We start from the raw sequence: 16,774 nt of genomic DNA, 5'->3' as shown, positions 1-16,774 counted from the left end.
CAATCATGCTGATTTGGATTTTGTTGGTTTTAAAGTATTGTTTTTACTTAATTTGTAAATTTACTTTGGTCTTACACTTGTTTTAATAGCTAAGAGTATAAAGAGGATAAAATTAGTGTCATACATTTTTATATAATTTTTAAAGAATATGCTCCATTTACAGTTATTACAAAATATTGGCTATATTCCCCACGTTGTATAATAATCCTTGTATATTTGTACATTTCAAGTAACATTATAATAAAAATATTTTTCAACATCCAAAGGATTGGAATTTTTTCCACTAAAATCTGAGAAAGACCGAATTAATACATGGCTCAAACAAAACCATCAGGCGTAACATAGACTCTTTTCACGTTGACAAATCTGTGGAGGGACAATATGATGGTGTGATACAAGAGCTGAGACTTTTCTACAACTTCACCTTATTCTCTACAGAAAACAAAGCCCAGGATGGTGTCATGTGAAATTGTGAGTATTCCACTCATGTCCTCTTGAACTAAAATCAAAACTAATTGGGGGAGAATTTCTTTTTTTGCATTTATCACCTATGCATTTCAAAATTTTATAGATGCTGAAAGATGCTGAATTTTTTCTAGTCCTTCCCCCAGATTAAAGAAGTAGAAATTTAATTCCTGTCTTGTAATTACCACAAACACTATAAATTCAAGATACTTAAGTCACTTTAGTTATCTGGGGGATGTTCTCCCAATATATATTTTACATTTTTATGATACATTTTATAATACACATATTTTAATATTTGTCATTTATATCTCCCCCTTTCTTCTTATTCTCTTTTTCATTTCCAGTCTGTTTCTTCTATTATGATAGATGGAACTGAATATTTAAGAGAAGATTCCTTCTTTTAAAAAGAAGTCATATCCTGTCTGGCAAATTCTCAAAAGTAGGAAACACAGAAGGAACTGACTTCATCACTGGATTAGGATGAATAGCTTTAATTACTCAGCAGGTATAAAATTTGACACATGCTTTAAATCCCTTGTGCCCGGGTGCTAAGTCGCTTCAGTGGTGACCGACTGTTTGCAACCCTATGGACTGTAGCCCACCAGGCTCCTCTGACCACGAGATTCTCCAGGCAAGAATCCTGGAGTGGGTTGCCACATCCTGAGGCAGGGACCCTGAGGATCTTCCTGAGGCAGGAATCAAACTCGAGGTTCTTATGCTTCCTGCATTGGCAGATGGGTTCTTTACCACTAGCGCCACCTGGGGAGCCCCTTAAATCCCTTATTCAGGTCCTTAAACAATGTGCCTCTTTTTATTATTTTTAACTCATTTTTTAATTCAACTATAGTTAATTTACAACGTTGTATTAGTTTCAGATGTACAGCAAAGTGATTCAGTTATATGTGTGTGTGTGGTGTGTGTGTGGTGTGTGTGTGTGTGTGGTGTGTGTTCAGTAGCTAAGTCATGTCCGACTCTTTGCAATCCCGTGGACTGCAACATGCCAGGTTTCCCTATCCTTCACTATCTCCCAGTTGCTCAAATTCACATCCATTGAGTCAGAGATAACTATCTCATCCTCTGCTGCCCCTCTTCTCCTATTGCCTTCAATCTTTAACAGCATCAGGGTCTCTTCCAGTGAGTTGGCTCTTTGCATCAGATGGCCAAAGTATATATATATATATATATATGTATATATATATATATATATATATTAGGCTTCCCTGGTAGTTCACAGGTAAAGGATACACCAGGAACGAAACGGCAACCCACTCCAGTATTCTTGCTTGGAAAGAAGACAGAGTAGCCAGGAGGGCTACAGTCCATGGGGTAGCATGAATCAGACACAACTTAGCAACGAAATCATCACCTCCGTGTGTGTGTGTATGTGCATATGTGTGTATACTCTTTCAGATCCTTTTCCATTAAAGGTTATTACAAGATATTAAATAGTATCCTGTGCTATACAGTAGGCCCCTGTTTACCTATTTAATATATAGTAGTGCATAGATGTTAATACCAAACTAAACCCTGTGCCTTCTGACCCAAATGACACACACATACATCACGCAGTCAACACCCAACTCTACTGATGATCCATGTCTTGATCTGTCATCTCATTTCTGTTTCATGTTTTTCTTCTAGTTACAGAACTCTAGATAGTTCCCCACATTTGATCCCCCCACCATCCCACTCCTCTGACAACCAAATTGGCAAATCTAGTTTCAATACTAGATGTCTTCTTCAAATATCATTTTGTGTCTCGGCTCCATCTTTCTGGATATTGTGGATGACTTGTGCCCAAAGTGCTGCCCACGTCCCTCCGTGACCCTGACAAGAGTAGCAACCTGGTCTCCTTTGACGAGAGACTGCAAACATTCAAACTTGAAATCTGAAGTAAAAAAAAAAAAAGTTTAAACATGAGCCAGCATAAAATACCACCTTAACATTTGATAGGGCAGAAATAACAGGATGTGTATAGGACACCTCCCAGACAGGCCTTTATACTATTAAGTTTGAACATAAAAGAATGAAGGGCAGAGGGGGCATCTGCTGCCACTTGTACTGGCCCCACAAAAAATACCCCAGCCCAAAACCAGAACAGAGTGACGTGACTGCCTCACTCACCACTGTGTTCCATAGTACCTAGAAGCCTTCTCTGAACAATCAAAAAGGAAGTTATGGAAATTTCCATCTTGACCAGTTCCACTGTATTTAAACATTCTTGAGGACGTTATTATGACCTAAATCAAATCCCTTATGATTATACAGTGGAAGTGACAAATAGAGTCAATGGATTAGATCTGATAGATAGAGTACCTGAAAATCTATGAACGGAGGTTTGCAACATTGTACAGAATGCAGTGATCAAAACCATCCCCAAGAAGAAGAAATGAGAAAAGGCAAAATGGCTGCTTGAGAAGGCCATACAAATAGCTGAGGAAAGAAGAGAAGTGAAAGGCAAAGGAGGAAAGGAAAGATATACTCATCTGAACGCAGAGTTCCAAAGAATAGCATGGAGAGATAAGAAAGCGTTCCTCAGTGATCAATGCAAAGAAATAGAAGAAAACAATAGAATGGGAAAGGCTAGAGATCTCTTCAATAAAATTAGAGATACCAAGGGACCATTTCATCCCGTGGTACGAACATTTCATCTTGTGCCCCAAAATGGGCACAATAAAGGACAGAAACGACATGGATCAAACAGAAGCAGAAGATATTAAGAAGAGGTGGCAAGAATACACAGAAGAACTACACAAAAAAGATCTTCATGATCCAGATAATCACAATGGTGTGATCACTCACCTAGAGCCAGACATCCTACAGTGTGAAGTCAAGTGGGCCTTAGGAAGCATCACTGTGAACACAGCTAGTGAAGGTGATGAAATTCCAGTTGAGCTATTTCAAATTCCCAAAGATGATGCTGTGAAAGTGCTACACTCAATATGCCAGCAAATTTGGAAAACTCAGCAGTGGCCACAGGACTGGAAAAGGTCAGTTTTCATTCCCATCCCAAAGAAAGGCAATGCCAAAGAATGATCAAACTACCGCACAATTGCGCTCATCTCACACACTAGCAAAGTAATGCTCAAAATTCTCCAAGCTAGGCTTTAACAGTATGTGAATAGAGAATGTCCAGATGTTCAAGTTGGATTTAGGAATGGCAGACGAACCAGAGATCAAATTTCCAACATCCGTTGGATCACAGAAAAAGCAAGAGAATTCTACAAAAACATCTACTTCTGCCTCATTGACTACAGTAAAGCCTTTGACTGTGTGGATCGCAACAAACTGTGGAAAATTCTTAAAGAGACAGGAATACCAGACCACCTGACCTGCCTCCTGAGAAATCTATATGCAGGTCAAGAAGCAACAATTAGAACCGGACATGGAAAAATGGACTGGTTCCAAATTGGGAAAGGAGTACATCAAGGCTGTGTATTGTCACCCTGCTTATTTAACTTAGATGCAGAGTACATCATGAGAAACGCTGGGCTGGAAGAAGCACAAGCTGGAATCAAGATTACAGGACGAAATATCAATAACCTCAGATATGCAGATGACACCACCCTTATGGCAGAAAGTGAAGAACTAAAGAGTCTCTTGATGAAAGTCAAAGAGGAGTGTGAAAAAGCTGGCTTAAAATTCAACATTTAAAAAATGAAGATCATGGCATCTGGTCCCATCACTTGGTGGCAAATAGATGGGGAAACAATGGAAACAGTGACAGACTTTATTTTCTTGGGCTCCAAAATCACTGCAGATGGTGACTGCAGCCATGAAATTAAAAGACACCTGCTCCTTGGAAGGAAAGTTATGACAAACCTAGACAGGATATTAAAAGGCAGAGACATTACTTTACTGACAAAGGTCCATATAGTCAAAGCTATGGTTTTTCCAGTAGTCATGTATGGATGTGAGAGTTGGACCATGAAGAGAGCTGAGCGCCCAACAATTGATGCTTTTGAACAGTGGTGTTGGAGAAGACTCTTGCGAGTCCCTTGAACTGCAAAAAATCAAACCAGTCAATCCCAAAGGAAACCAGTCCTGAATATTCATTGAATGGACTGATGTTGAAGCTGAAGCTCTAATACTTTGGCCACCTAATGCAAAGAACTGACTCATTGGAAAAGACCCTGATGCTGAGAAAGATTTAAGGCAGGAGGAGAAGGGGACGACAGAGGATGAAATGGTTGGATGGCATCACCCACTAGATGGACATGAGTTTGAGTAAGCTCCAGGAGACGGTGATGGAAAAGGAAGCCTGGCGTGCTGCAGTCTATGTGGTCACAAAGAGTCAGGCACAACTGAGTGACTGAACTGAACTGAGAGGACGTTATTCTCCAAGAATTTTTACTTGCATTCCACCTCCTATAGAATTAATATATTTCTTCTCGTGAAGAAGAATTAATATCTTCTTCTGAATCTACATAACAAACTTTGCTAACTAGTCCTTGTCTTCCATTAGTTTCTCATATATTTGCCGTTCCACAATTTGTTGTCCCCAGAATCTCAAGGCCCTTTTCCTTTGTCTTGTCATTTCTCTAAAAATGTTCATTTCATCTAAAATGTTACCAAAACCTGCAAGTTCCGCATCTCTAGTACTCCATGTGATACATGCATGGTACCCACGTTAATAAACATCTGTGTGTCTTTCCCTGGCTAATCTGCTTTGGCCAGTTTAATTATAAGTCTTAGCTGGAGAACCCAAGATGGGTAGAAGAGATTTTTCCTTCTCTATTTACATCAACTGTGTAGAAATTAAAACAGAATTTGTGGCAAACTCCCAGTATTTTCGCATCAGCTACAACCTATATCTTGCATTCTTATTAGGTTTATGCATAAAATTATTCACACTTTTTTTTGTTTGGTTTGTATGTTTTTAATTTCATCCTTTCTTCCAATCATTAAGACAGTATGGCTGAGGACTTCCCTGGTGGTCCAGTGGTAAAGAATCTGCCTGTCACCGCAGGAGACACAGGTTGGATCCCTGGTCCGGGAAGATTTCATGTGCTGCAAAGCAACTGGCCTGTGAGCCACAACTACTGAAGCCCGCTCGTCTTAGAACCCATTCTCTGTAAGAAAATCCAGGGCAATGAGAAGCCAGTGCACTGCAACTAGGGAGTAGCCCCCTCATACAGCAACAAAGACCCAGCACAGTCAATAAATAAATAATTTTTTTAAAAAAGAAAGTACTTCTGAGAGTAATAGGCTCAGGAAGAACAGAGTACGTGGGAAGGGAAGAAAATAACAATAACAAGACTACTCTAGACAAAAATAGTGATAGTCCACCAACCACTGTTAGATTTTTCCATCATCCACTGTTGATTTTTAGGGATCAAGTCATGGAACAACCATTAAAATGTTTGAATTGTTATAGCTAGATAACTCTTCAAAAACACATGCAAAATTAAAGGACTCCTTGAAAGGGTATTGGAATTTTATAGTGAAATAAGTTCGCTACAAAAATAGGATACAACTGAATTTTTTCTATCATATCAACTTATTGGTGAGCTGAACAGTGTTCCCTGTACAAATAAATAGTATGGCCTATTTTATACAAATTGTTTTAGAAAGGAGTAAGTTCCAAGGATTATCCTTCTCATAAGGTCCTGTGCTGTAGAGACAGGCATACCACTTAAATTCTCTCATCTTCTTTGTCAGTTCTTATGATGTGTCTAGACATGCAGAAGGAAGTAAAAAAATTGAAGCAATCAACTACATAATTTGGATGGAAAATCACATACAGCTGAAATACTGAGTTGACTGGGTAAAATAAAATAAACTTCCTGCCAGTCCTCACTTTTTACTGCCTGCTCAGACACAATTCTTATCTGGAATGCAATAACTGGGCTCAAAATTGGTATAAACAGATATTTGAAAATGTATGCAATCCATCTAAATTTTTGGTAATCAGTTCATTCTCACTATCGAAATAGGACCACTAGTCACAACAAAAGAAATCAGCAGTTCTCCGTGGTCACAGTACTTAGCCATAACCTAAATTTGCAAGTACGTGACCCCCAAATAACTGGATAGGAATCAATGTTTTGACTAAATATGCAATTTTATGAACATGAAGATTCACTATCTGATCTTTGGATTTTCAGTTTCTCTATACATTTACAACAGATCTACTAACTAAATCTTTTTCTACAAATACAGAAGCAAGACTAACTACAGCCTTTCCAGTGTGTTTGACGGGGGAGACAGAAAGTAAAGACAGTTCCTAGAATCCAACATGTAAGTTGTTTCACATAATCCTCACAAAAATCCTTCACTCTTCCATTCAACAGAAAATGACTGAACACCCACTATGGCAATGCAGTTAAAATAAGAAGAGAGAGAGCCCCTCCTCTTGTAGAGCTTACAGGGAGATTGGCACAGCAGATAATCACCATTAAGCTCTGTGCTCTCATAAAAAGAAATTTAGTTCTCTGAGAGTGTATGACAAAGGAAAATGATTTCGACTAAACATCTCTCATTTCAGAGGTGAGACCATAGAGGTTAAGTAACTTGATTGAGGTTACACAGCCAAGATTCCTTCCCAGTCCTGTCTGACTCCAGAACCCCAACTCTGCCTTGTTTCTCTCGAGCTCATTAAGACAACTGCATAAGAAACAAGAGGCAGTCACAAACCCAGGAAGATTCTTTGCAGTAGATTATACTTCCTTTTCTTCCAGCCTTTTCTAGTTTAATATTTCCTTAAAATGTCCCTCTAAGTTTGAGGAAAAGGTTTACAAATCCTTGCAGTATTAATTAATTCTGCTTTTGTTTAGATGTTGCACCTCTCTGGTTCCATGCTGGAATCTGATGTGGCTAGCAGAGTTGGTCCACAAAGTCTTGGTTACCATTCACTGTTGTATGTTATAAATACCAGGCAGAGGATAATGATGAAAATAGTCCTGAGACCTAGGGCAACCACAAGTCTTATGGGAGAGAGCATAGCTACTGCTCTTTTGTGTAAATTAATATTGGTATTTAACTTTCTGTTGATTTCACACTTCCCATACTAGTATTGAAGGTGGAACATATTCACCAACTTTTTCATGTCTCGTTATATCACCATTAAGATGACCGACTGGTCGAGCTTTTCTGGAACTTTCTTGATCTTAAGACTGGAAGTTCTGATCTTGAGAAACTCCTTAGGCTCCAGCAAACAAGAATGGTTGGTTACCCAAGTCACTGTGCTGTTCAGGGATCAGAGAGCTATACAAGGTGACCATTTATTTTGAAAACACAGGCACATATATATTTATTTGGTGATATTGCATAGAAGTACATCAGGTGCTCAATGCATACATGAAAGTTTAATGCATATTTCACTATAGTATGCAAAACAGCAGTGAAAGTAGTACATTAAATGCAGCATTTCCATCAATCCCTGCATACACACACACACCTGTAATGTACAGGTGATCTGTACCTGTAGTATTCACTATATAAAGCTGTGCTTTTAGCCTACCTGGGAAGAAATAAGCACGGGCTTTCTGTCTGAGAAGCAGGTATCCCACTCCACACAGTCATGCAGTCCAGTACAGTTTGACAGAATTTATCCCACCACTCCCTTAAACACTCCAGGGAACTTCCCCCAGCAGGTCAATGCAGCGAGTCCAACATGGGGTGTTTCTAAACTTCATAGCTACACTAAAAAGTTTACCATTGGCAGGTGAAGTTTTTGTTTGTTTTTATACTAAAAGCCAACTCATTAGAAAAGACCCTGATGCTGGGAAAGATTGAAGGCAGGAAGAGAAGGGGGACGACAGAGAATGAGATGGCTGGATGGCATCAATGACTCGATGGACATGAGTTTGAGCAAGCTCCAGGAGTTGGTGATGGACAAGGAGGCATGGCGTGCTGCAGTCCATGGGGTCACAAAGAGTTGGACACAACTGAGTGACCGAACAACAACAGAGAACAAAGTTAAAGGTTCAAACCTGATATACATTTAATTCATGATTCTCTGCTTAGTTCAATTTTACCAATACAAAAAGCTGCAAAAATGTTAAATACCAAAGCCAAATTGTTATATTAGTGGACCTCTACAGCTTTGACAAATTGATAATCATATTATCAGTTTCTTCCAGAGCAAAAAATGTATTTAATTATGACAGCAGGTGCTCTAAATGACAAAAAGGCATGTACGTGACTACATGTAGTTGTGTTATAGTTCACCATATGAGTCAGCATCTATTTTCCAACAGGCACAATTTCCAGATTCAACTGGTGTATTATGTTATGGGCAAAATTCAGCCTTTTGGAATCTTAGCACACCTCTAAGGTAATCAACAGAAATTGTATGCAATTAACCAAAAACAGATTTGGGGCAAAAGTAAATAATTATTTCAGGGTGTTACAGGAAATAAGCCTGTGGCCTGAAAAACATGTTCATCACCATTATTATAAGTGATTAAGATATTTTTTCTCTTCCTTATAAAAAAGTATAGCTATACCAATGACATGATGTTATTTTCTTAATGTTAACTTACTTTTGATGCTCAATATAAGCAAAAAACTATACTTAATAACTCTGCCTATTAAAAAGAGAGTTAGGTTCCCATAATTACATCCAGCTTCATCAAGAAGAGAAAAAATCAGTCAACCAAGAATCACCTTATAAGAAAGAGCCAGCCTGGTTTGCTGTCGGTATTACTCTGCTTGCTCAATTTACCAAAGGTCCTTTGAGGATTCATGTCCTGCACAGTTCTAGGCTAGCAGAGGCATATATTACTGGTTTTGCTATTACTACAACAGCCACCATTTACAGACTATTTAATGGGTCCCAGGTTTTGTCTCAGGATAGCTGCATACTTTTATAACTATGAATTGTAGGATTTTTTTTTTTTTTAATTTTACAGATAGGAAAGAGGCACAGAGGGTTGATTAACTCTGCAAAGATCACCCAGCAGGAAGGAGCAGCAACTGGAGGGAGCACGAGCGTGTGGGATCCTGTCCATATATCCACGTACAAAGCACAACGCTTTAAAGCATTAGAACACAGAATAAATTAATATTTTGCTTCTCTCAGAATTCTCTTTAGAAAATAGACAAGTTTTAAACTTTATAAAACACCGGTTTTTGTTTTATTTTTAAGTGGGGCATAAATCAGTCATCCAGGCTATTTTTCCTGTGATATTTTAAATACTCAACTCTACAATAAAAAACAGAAAGTATACCTATTATTGGCATCTAGTCTGATTTTATTTTTATGACATAAAAATAAAGTCACTTTGTTTGGATGCCTTCTAATGTCTATGAAAAATCTCAGGAGTTGAAGGCTTACAGCATTCTTTCTTGTTTTGTTTTCATTATCCTCATCTCCTTCTAAAAACCACTTGAAGGCTATCAGAATGCTAAAACCCAAATAAAGTAAGACATCTAATTTTTTACCATTGTAAAATGACTGGAAATAGGTGTGTTAAGTATCTAGAATAACATGTTTACTGAAGTTAAGCACTAAATTTAGCTTTGAGTTTCTATCAGTTATATACAACAAGTAAACAGGTGAGAATATATAATTCTCATCATTCATTCTATTAAAAAGCAAACAAGTTTCCTACAAGAGTCAAATATTTTTCTGACAATAAATCTTAGAAGAGATTGTTTTAATTACTACCATTTAGTTAGTGTTCACTCTATGCTAGGCCCTGAACTTGGCAGAATACGTATATTTCCTTTTAAGAAGAACAAACATTTTTTCAACACTTAATAGGCTTACGGCATAAAATAAAATATCATTGACTAAAGTTTTGTAATTCTGATTCATTCTTCAAATGAGTATTTTTTTTATCTGCCTTTCTTTTAAAAAAGAGAGAGAGACAATATTGCATTAACTATTTATTAATGCAGGAACAGCGTTTCTGGAAATTGAGACAAAAAGTTCTGATTTTTTATTTCAGAGGAGCTGGCCTAATGCAAGAATAGAGTGAAGGAAACGAAAGAAAGGAAGAAAGCTCATCCTCTCTCCAGCTCTGTGAAATATCAAACACCTTAAGTAAGCGTTTGACATTTGCAAGACTACAGTCAGTTTATAAATGAATTCCTTAATATGTTCCTATTTCATGGTGCTCTTTGTTGCCAAAAAAAATCTTTGATATGCAAAAAGTAGTGTTAGAATTCTGTGGTATTGCTAAAAATTCTCATGAGTAGAATCTGTCATCCTGCTTTTGTTTTAAATAAGTTGATGCATATTTTATAACTTCAAATAGGTAACCTTCACTTTAGAAATTGAAAATATATACTGACTGACCTAAAATGGGAAATAGCATTACTTAGGATGCAATTTACATCATTGCTGTAGGTAAACTTGAAATTTGCTTTTGTATTTTATACTCCCATTCAGTTTTCTGTTTTCAGTATTTAAAAAGCCTGCTTTCAGCAATTTCTTTTCCTTTGCGCTTTTTTAAATAAAGTGAAGCAATTATTAACAAGGCATTTTTACTTTTATATTTTTTGTATTATAACATTTTTATATTCAGACTCACTCAATCCTTCAAATACTTGAAGGAACTCAAAGTTTTTGAGGACCACAAACGAGTATATAGAAATAATTAGAAAATATACTATTCTAGAATACTAAATATACACATTTACAAAGTAATACACATCCTAGATATATGTATATTATGGAAGTGATTCAGAGTGTCAAGTTTCTGGGGAGAACTAAGAGAACGTCTTTGCTTCTGGGCCTCTGGACCCCTCCTTTTCTTGGTTCTGTAAATGTTTTCCTGCCATGTGGCTCAGTTCTGAATGTGGGCATTTTGATCTTGTATTGGAACGCTTCTTACAACAGGCAAAAAACATTTAGGTTTTCATGAATTTGCTCAAAGCTCATTTGGAGTCACCATTTGTAATTGACTTGGGGGGAAGTGTACGTCCTCCAGGAATCACACTCAGATACCTCCCACTGGTTGTTCAGAGCCAAGGTGGGCCATTCTCTCCTTAAACAGGAAACAATGAACCCTCCCTGGGTGGGCGTCTTTTGTGGATGAGGAAACAGTCCCTCCCAGAGCTCCCGAAGGTGGGGTCTGAGCTGACACTGGCTTCTCTCTCTCTCTCTCACTCTCTCGGCAGGAACGTGGAATCCTAACATATCTAGGTAACCTAGCTAAGTCCACTTCTCAACTGGTCTTCAGCTCAGGACACTCTTTTATAATCATTTCAAGCGTCTCTATTGTGAGCTATCCCTTATATCTGCCCACTTTAGAAGTGAGTTCTTCACTTCGCAATGAACTCCTCTTGGTGAGGCCCATAACTGAATTCTATTACATACACACTCACATATCCTATCGGTTCTATATCTCTGGAGAATCCTGACAAATACAGAGGCCTTAAGTAACAGGCCAGGTCACAGAACTTCTCTTTTGCAGGTGACGGGAAGACTTTGAAGAATTCTGAGCCCAGGTGTGGCATGACCAGGGCCAAACTGAACTGCAGGAATCTGACAGCAGAAAACGGGATCCTTTAGGAAGAAGAGACCATAAAAAGAATGATCAGTTAGGAAGTTACTATTAGAGTTTTGAGTGGTGACATTAAGAGATAGATGGAAATTTTCAAAAACAGAGTCAACAGAATGTTGGTCGCTCAGTAGTGTCTGCCTCTTTGTGACCCCATGGACTGTAGCGTACCAGGCTCCTCTGTCCATAGGATTCTCTAGGCAAGAATACTGGAGCGGATTGCCACTTCCTTCTCCAGGGGATGTTCCCAACCCAGGATCGAACCCGGCTCTCCTGCATTGCAAGCAGACTCTTTACCATCTGAGCCACTAGAGAAACCTCTCAGAACTTGGTGGCTAATTAGAGGTGACATCTGAGCAAGAGTGAGGACATAGATTTGACATGTATCTTGAAAAATGGTGATGCCAGACTTCCCTGGTGGTGCTGTGGATAAGAGTCTGCCTGCCAATGCAGAGGACACGGGTTCGATCGCTGGTCCAGGAAGAATCCACGTGACACGAAGCATTTAAGCCTCTATGCCACAAGTGCTGAACCCGCATGCTGCAACTACTGAAGCCTGCTCACCCTAGCGTCCGTTCTCCCCAACAAGAGAAGCTACCGCAATATGAAGCCTGTGCTCCACAACAAACAGTAACCCCTGCTCACAGCAACTAGAGAAAAGCCCACACAACAAGGATAACCCAGGGCAGCCAAAAATAAACAAAGGGTTACTACTTGGTGAGGAAAATAGATTATCCTCCCACTGGGGTTCTCAAAAACTAGAAAAGAAAACTGGTGATGTCCTTCACCGGAATAGAAGTGCCAAGAAAAAGAAGTGGTTTATTGGGAAGCATTTATGAGTTCAGGTCGGAAATACCAAATTCAATATGCCAGGAAGACATGAAAAACATGTGGAGAAATTAGAGTAGCAATAAAAGACAAACAATGTTAAAAAAAATTATTAATAAATTGCTATAGGCTAGGCAGAAGGCACAGCACTTTACAAGCCTTAATCCATTATAATCTCCGCAAGCAACGTGAGACAGAAACTCTCAACTACACAAATATCCCCTCAAACAATGGAACCAAAGCGGCTTCAGGAGGTTAGGTCGCTTAGGAGACAGTGAGTCAGAGGGGCAGTAAGAAGGCCAGCGTGCTAGACAGCTATGAGCAAGAGGTGACAGGGTAGAAAACAGACTAAACGCACGCCAGGGGCCGGGGCAGGGAGGGGCCCCTGCAAGGCGCCCGCCTTGATTCTAAAGAAGACACACCACTGGAGAAGCCAAGGACTCAGCTTCTTAATGTCACTTAATGTTCAGAAGACTCACTCTGTCTGCTGTGTGGAAATAGACTGTAGCAGGCAAGAGAAGCAAAATGTCAAGGAACAAGGCTCTTGGAGGAAACCCAGGCCACAGAAGGTGATGTCTGGACCAGAGACTAGGGGAGATAGGTGCGACAGGGATACGTTTTGAAATGAGAGCCCCTGGGCTTTATTTAGGAACTCAGTATGGGTAACAGCGAAAGAAAGAAGTCAAGGATGATGCCAGCGTCTCTTAACTCCGCTAGTGGGTGCCTGGCAGTGTCATTTATCAGTGGGGGTGGTGGAAGGCAATAGGGAGGAGAAATCGTAAGTTCTTTTTTAGGCATGTAAAGTTATCAGCATAATTTAGTAAAAATAGCAATAGCCTACGTTGTTGTTTGGTTTCTCCCTGTTGTTTGGAACAATATCCTACATTGTTATAGAGGCTGAGCACAGGCTAACAGTAGAATCTGAAATACTTAAAGGTGATCTAGACAAATATTTTCTTCCTATTATCACCCAAGTGATCATCACTTTGGGAACTGAATCTTCTTTGTGTGTATCACAAACCTAACCTGACCCTCATGATCCCACAAACTGTGAACCAAACAGACCTGCCTAATGTGTTATATGTCAGACCCTATACAAAATCTTGAAGGCGTGCAAATGATGGATGAGAAGCTAAATTTTCCCTCCTGGATACGTAGAAGCCAATGGAGGCTCTAGAATAACAGCAGGATCCAATATTTAATGGGAACTTAACCAATATTGAACAGGAATTTACCGTGCTAAGTCTTTACCTGCATGTAACCATATGATCATATTCTGGTCTTCACTCTTCAAAGAATTCAAATAAGCAACATACTATTAATACAAATATTTATTTGTTTGCAATTTGCCAAACAAAATAAGGAAAGAAAGTTGAAACTAGGAAATACACCTGGCTACAATAGCCCACATTTATTAATGAGGTATGGCAGTGAAAATGAAAATGGGAACAGCATAGAAGAGATACTGATTAGGATGTTAAGTCCCAGGAGGGCAGGAACCTCATCTCTCTTGATCACATCTGTCTTGCTGCAGTCTGAGTGGGAACAACGTCTGGAATATAGTAGCTATTGTTGTTCAATCACTAAGTCATGTTCAACCCAATTTTGAGATCCTATGCGCTATAGTCTGCCAGGCTCCTCTGTCCATGGGATTTTCCCAGCCAAGAATACTGGAGAGGGAACAAAGTCTGAAATACTGTGAGCAGGAACAATGACTGGAATATAGTAGACACCCAATAAATATGTGAGAGAATGAAAGGAGAGAAGAAAAAAAGGGAGGCCTTTGAAGGAAAGAAGGAGAAAGGAAAGGAGATAAAACTTTTTTTACATGTCTGTTTACAAAGTAATAACACACTGGGAATTTTTACTGCCTGATTTCTCAAATTTTCTGAATGTCCATCTCATTCTACTTAAGTTCCAGTTTCTCCATTTAATCTTGCCACCTAGTAGCATGTGTGTTTTTTTCAGTATTACAATCAAATAGGTATTGGCGATTTAATGCAATTATCATTAATTGTATTAAATTGTTTCCTAATTTCTTCCTCATTCCTAAGAAGTGCCCTAAGTGTCTGAAGGTATGTAAGGCTTAATATAGAAATAAAACACCCAAACCAATTTTCCATCACAACTGTAAAATCTTATTATGGCTGCTCATATAATAGCTTTACTACAGCTATCCATATTTTTAAAAAATGATTTATATAATTTTACGTGTGCATTTGTTAATAAACTAGGAATTAAGTATGAATAGACTCCTGTCTGGAGACCTAATATTTTTATTCAACGACATTTGTGATACATATGATTTATTTCTTAAGGACATATGTAACTAATTTGGTCCTAAAGGTAAGTATCTGGACATGCAGATACATAGCTTTAAATTAAAATTAAAGGATGTACCAAAAAATTCTCTGGGAATTCAAAAATCTCAATCAAAACTGTTCACAATATGCACTGAATTCAAGTGAGTTGTATTAAAATAAATCTGACATATGTTGTTTTTCCACTCTGTCTTTTCAAGACCTCATTCTGTTTCCCTCATTGTCTCTGTTTTTTTTTTTCTTTCTTTTTCTCTTCTGTCACTTTTGTGCCAGTGTAGGACTCACAGTTCCAGTATCATCACTCTATAGAATTCCTAGCACAAAGAAAGTACTGATCTTCCTGGGATATTGTCTTCACCGATGGCGCCAACAATGAACAAACCGACTGTCACAGATACTCTCGCTTTAAATGAAATAAGACAATGTTTCCCAAAAAACTCTCTTTGAGAACTTTCTGTATTCCACACTTTACTGGATACAAATTTCATTGTTAGCAAAAAAGTTTAGAAATCAGAGATGATTCTGTTTCCGCAGCAGCATAGAATACTGGTTAATACATTAGAATACTGGCCCTGGAATCAGGCTGCCCAGGTCCACAGGTTCAGGCTCAACTGTTTCGAATTCCTCTGTGCCTCAGCCTCCTCTCTACAGAGCAGGGATGCTGGTGGTTCTGATGGGGCCCTACTCACGAGGCTGTTGTGAGGCTTAAACAGGCTGATTTATGCCAAGGATGGTGACTTCTAGCATTTACTACTATTCCTTTCAGAAACACTCACTGCTGGCAGGCAAGCCACTTTCAAGAAATCAAAAAGCTAAGAATCCTAACTGGTCCAGGATTTAACATGCGTGGAGATTCTCACTCAGAGAAGTTATATGCGTTTTCTGACTAGGATGGGGATTGTTTCCTGCTATGATGATATATAAAGTTCCAGGGGGAAAAAAAATTAAAATTTTTAAAAATGGAAGATCATCTGCGTTTACTGTGGCAGATTTTAGAAGGCTTGGCAAATAATTCATTTACTTTAATGTCATAATTTTTTAATAATATGCCCCAGCTCTTTTTTTTTCTGTCCTGCCCCAGTAAGACTTATTTAAAAGTTCTCTTTTGCTCAGTGTCCGCTGATCGTTTTTTGTCCTCAACTGAACAAAATGTCCACTGAGACCGAGAGTCATCTTCGGCTCCTCTCATTTCTCTTCTAGATCCAAGCATCATATTTCAGGCCTCAAAAATCTATGTTGACTGATTGCTAACAAGGCCTTAAATTTGCACAATACTTTACAATTTATAAAGCACTTCAGCATACACTATTTCATTTCATCCTCTCTTCCCCTCTCTCTCTCTCACATACACACAAACACACACAATTATTTTCCAGTTTAGGAAATTGGGGTTGAGAAAAATCAAATAATTTGCCAAAAGTCATAGAAACTAGTAAGTATTAAAAGTCAAACTCTAAGTTTTGGTCCTCAGAGCAAGTCTACTGTTCCTCACTCCACACATTTCTCCACAAGCGACTCCCTATCCTCAGCCACCACAACTGGGGACTTTGGTGTACGCCAAGCTCCTTGGGGTAAAATGGCTCACCCAGCAGCAACCTTTGGAATTCAGGGTCCTGGTTCCCAGTCCAGCGTTCTTTTCACAGATTTTTAGAAAGCGCATTAGTTGGACAGGGAAGGGAAAGGACAACCACCTGAGAAGTCAGT

Source organism: Cervus canadensis, chromosome 23 (genome assembly GCF_019320065.1).
Source record: "Cervus canadensis isolate Bull #8, Minnesota chromosome 23, ASM1932006v1, whole genome shotgun sequence".
In the NCBI taxonomy this organism is placed as follows: Eukaryota; Metazoa; Chordata; class Mammalia; order Artiodactyla; family Cervidae; genus Cervus; species Cervus canadensis.
The sequence above is the reverse complement of the archived record's forward strand: the minus strand, read 5'-3'. Positions refer to the sequence as shown.